The following is a 4,492-nucleotide window of genomic DNA, read 5'->3' on the forward strand; positions in this document are numbered from 1 at the left end:
TTATCAAAGAAGATTATGCAAGCACTGAGAATGAAAAGTACTGAGCTATTATTCAGAAATTTATTATTAATTCCAGCATAAACTTTTACACTCCAACAAGCTATCATTTTATCAATTCTGAAATTACATTTAAGATATATGTAAGAATTTCATATACATTGTACATTTATAAGAATTTTCCCCACTCAACTTCATCAACATCATTTTATACTAATTGCATTGTTTACTTGAATTACTTATTCAAAACGGCATTTGATTATTCAAAATAATGTTGCTCAATTTTAATTGAATCCTCAAGCAAGCCAGCATGCAGCTCCTCAGCTTGCATAGTAATTCATCAATACATTCATTATGCATTTCTTATGGATAGGACGTGGGCTAAAATGACAGATGTGGTTGAAGGTATGTCTGCTTTTCTTTAGGCAGAATAAAAGAGACGAAATAAAATACAAGCATAAAGATAGTTTTTGTAGAAAATTTAAATGCTTCATAATATCATATCAATTATTTTTAACTTTATGAGGCATCTTTAGGGAATTAAAACCATACATCTGTCTGCATCCCAAGGAGTGACATTTTTATCTACAACTGTGAATAAATGGCTGGAAGCCCACAACAGCTAATTAGTTGGGTGAAAGTCACAGATGGGTCAGTGGAAGGGAATCTTCCAGAATCCCAAAGGCCAAACTCTTTCCTCGGTCTGTGCTGTTCCTGTGACTTATATTAGGCATTTTTACATTTATAACAAGTGATTAGAAGGACCACAATTGAATTTCCATAGAATTTATATGCTTTCAGCAGTTTCAAACTGACAGCTGGAACAGGATTTTTCTCTACATTCAGAAGCAGGGTTTTTTGGCCAGCACAGTGCTTGTGATTTTTGATAAATGGATCTGAAAACCTTTAGAACAGAATTTGCTGCCCACCCCACCAGAATCCTTACCACTGCCAAAAGTCTTATATCAATGACTTCACCCTTTGGGGTAGCCTACTAATGCTGAAGGCCTTTGAGTTTTTGTCTTTGATGCATACAGTTTACATGCACTATTTCCGACTTAAAACATCTTTGCCCTTAACTTTAAAGTCATTTCTTACTTTTTAGTTTTCTTATCATTCCTTCAATCTTCCCACCATCACTATCATAAATGCATGTTGCCAACTGTATTCACTTAACAAATACTTATTGCATTCTTACAAGTATGATCTAGGTGCAGCTGAGAGGAAAAAAAAATAGGCAAACAAAATATATCCTGCCCTCCAGAGGTGGGCATTCTAGACGAAGAGACAGATTGGAGGTGTGCTGCTGCGGGTCTCAACATGGTGGGGTCTCCGTTCGTCGTCCCACCCGGGCCGATTCTTTCTCTGAACCCGCAGGAAGACGTCCAGTTTCAGAAGGAGGTGCAGCACGTCCGCCAGCGCGTAACCCAGCCAAAAAAGCAAGAAAAACTTATTCCTGGAGTAATTTTTGTGGGCCATCTGCCTCCAGCACTTTATGAAACCCAAATCAAAGCATATTTCTCCCAGTTTGGCACTATTACAAGATTTAGACTATCCAGAAGTAAAAAGACTGGAAATACCAGAGGCTATGCCTTTGTGGAGTTTAAGTCTGAAGATGTTGCCAAGATAGTTGCTGAAACAATGAATAACTACCTTTTTGGTGAAAGACTCTTGGTGTGTCGTTTTTATGCCACCAGAAAAAGTACACAAAGAACTTTTTAAAGAGTGGAATACTCCATTTCGTCAGCCATCGTATCCAGCCGTGAAGCGGTATAATCGGAAGCGGACATTTTTTCAAAAACTGCAAATGGAAGAGCGATTTAAAAAGAAAGAAAAATTGCTCAGGAAAAAAATAGCAGCAAAAGGAATTAATTATGATTTTCCTTCATTGGTTTTATCATCCAGTAAGACCAAAGATCCTTCAGATAAACCTACAAAGAAGAAAAAGTCTTCAGGCATACCAAAGAAGAAGAAGAAGCGGGTTTCTAAAGGCACTGCTGCCACTCCTGACAAGTCTATAGATAGCCAGGGCCCCACACCAGTTTGTACACCAACATTTTTAGAGAAACGAAAATCTGAAGTGGAGGGAATGGATGATGATGAAGATGATGAAATAGTTTTCAAGCTGCCCGTATATGATGCAGAAGGAGCAGTAGAGACTCCAACACCTAAACAGTCAGGGAAGAAAAGACGAAGACAAAAACCAAGCAGTGATTCTGAACATATTATATGAATATATATCTTCTGACAAAATGTGATGGTTTTCTTACAGTGGCTGACTATATTTTACAAGGTACAGTGAAATGCAACCATCAATAGACTCAAAAGAGAAAACATGCTATTTGGAAAGCAATCAGTCCTTTGGCCTTTTTGCCCCTGTTGAAATACGGGGGTACATCAGAGCTTGCAGTGGTTGGGCTCACACTGCCTTTGCCCTGGTCTTAGTTTTCCTATCCCCTCTTTATTTTGCCTGTGTTAAAGGGTCACTGTTAACTGTACATTTAACAACTAATCTGAAGCTATTTTTATCGCCACCAAATAAAGACAGTTAATCCTGCTTAAAAATAAATAAATAAATAAATGTAGATTAACCTCTGGCTGTGGAGACACAGCACCATTTTGAAGAGGATATCACAAAGATCTCTCTGTGGAAACGACACTTTGAGCAGAGGTGTGAATAAAAAGAAACCATGAGCCACACGGATTCCTAGTGAAAGAACAAGTGCAAAGGCACCAAGACAGAAACCTGGTTGATACACCTACAGAACAAGAGGGTGCACAGAACATGGTGGATGGATGCAAGAAGCTAGGTTGAAGGAGTGAGCAGGGGTCAGTTCATGCCCAGCCTTGTAGGTCACATAAAGACTTGGACTTTTCTCCAGGTGTGATGAGCACTATTGGAGAGATTTTGTGCAGTGGAATGATGTGATCTGACTTGATACCTCTAACAATTTAATATGATTGCCATATTTAGAATAGTCTGATGGGGTGAAAGGAGATGAAGAGAACCGGGTAGGAGGCTGCTACCATGATCTAGAGAGGTTGGTGTATTAGACTCCAATGGTCCAGGTATACACTACATCTTGGAGCAGGAGGGGAGAAGTGACCAGATTTGGGATATGTATTGATGGTAAAGTTTACAGGGTTTGTGAGATTGGAAAGTGTATTAGTCAAGGTTAATTGTGCTCTGTATGTGTAATAAGGATTGTAATGCATTCCACTGTTATCGTGTATTTAGAAAAAATAATAATAAAATTTTTAAAAAGAAAGTTATTAGTCAGTGTTCTTTAGATAAAGAACATTTAGGAGGTATGCATAATGAGGACCTGACTCACACAGCTCTAGAGGTTGAGAAGTCCTGAGATGTTTAGTCCACAAACTGGAGGCCCAGTGTATTAGTCAAGGTGCTCTAGAGGAATGAAAACATAATCTGTGATAGTGGATTTATTAGCTTGGTTTACATGATCAGAGGATAGTTCCATAATGGCCATCTATAAGCTGGAGAGCCAGTACCTGTTCAAAGCTCGAACAAAATGGAAAATGATGTAGCCCCACTCCAAGGCTGAAGGCCTGGAAGCTTCCTGGATGGTCTCTGGTGTGAAGCTATGTTTGAAAGCTGAAGAAATTTGGAGTGTGATGGCTGGGGGCAGCAGAAATGTGCTCCTTCTGGATTTGTCTGTGAGGGTGTTTCCTGAGATGATTGGCATGTGCATCAGGGAACTGAGAGAGGAAGACCCACCCCAAATGTGATGGCACTGTCCAATAGGCTTGGGTCCTGGTTGGCAGAAAAAGCAGAAGGGGAAGCTGGAACAAGCCGAAGCAAGCTGGTTTTTGTTGCTGTTGTTTTTTCCTTGAGCAAGTACATTTTTGCAGCTTCATTACAGTATACATTGCAAATTGGAATATAAAACAAACCCACCCAGGAAAGGTTTTCATACTAAACAAACTTTAAATTTTTATGTATTTTGGATCACTGGTTCCCAACTCAATAAGCTCATCAGATTCACCTGGGAGGTTTTGTTGTTTGTATCTTTTCATGTAGATTCCTGGACTTCGCTCCAGGCCTACCCCAAAAGAAAATCTTGTAGGTAAGGCCCAAGAATATGTATTTTTAAGTTCATTTAGAACATTACCGAGGCTTTAAAGCACTGTTATGAAATCCAAATGCTTTAGAAATTTCAGAGAACCACTAAAATCTGTCAGGGCTGAGTAGTCAGATAGAACTGTGTGACAGGAGTGAGATTTGACCTGGCAGGGTAGACGATCAGCTGTGGGCTATAGGTGGATGGGCAGAGGAAGACGTAAGGGCTACTGGTATGAGTAAAAATAAGACAAGAGTAAGAAGTAACTCAAGCCAGTGCTTTGTGATCATCTGAGATTAGCTACCTGGAAAGCAGAGGAGGTACAGTAGGAGGGACAGGAAATGGGTTAGACAAGGAAGTGCCTTACAGTTGGTTTCGAAAGTAATAGCTCAAGCTTCAAAACAGATGAGTGT

At 39.5% G+C, this 4,492-nt stretch overlaps 1 pseudogene; it reads left to right on the forward strand.

Annotated features, from left to right (window-relative positions):
- The first annotated feature begins 1,296 nt into the window (after positions 1-1,296).
- Positions 1,297-2,368, forward strand: LOC143393785 (MKI67 FHA domain-interacting nucleolar phosphoprotein pseudogene; annotated as a pseudogene).
- The last annotated feature ends 2,124 nt before the right edge of the window (positions 2,369-4,492 follow it).

The sequence above is a fragment of the Callospermophilus lateralis genome, chromosome 3 (assembly GCF_048772815.1).
Source record: "Callospermophilus lateralis isolate mCalLat2 chromosome 3, mCalLat2.hap1, whole genome shotgun sequence".
Lineage (NCBI taxonomy): Eukaryota > Metazoa > Chordata > Mammalia > Rodentia > Sciuridae > Callospermophilus > Callospermophilus lateralis.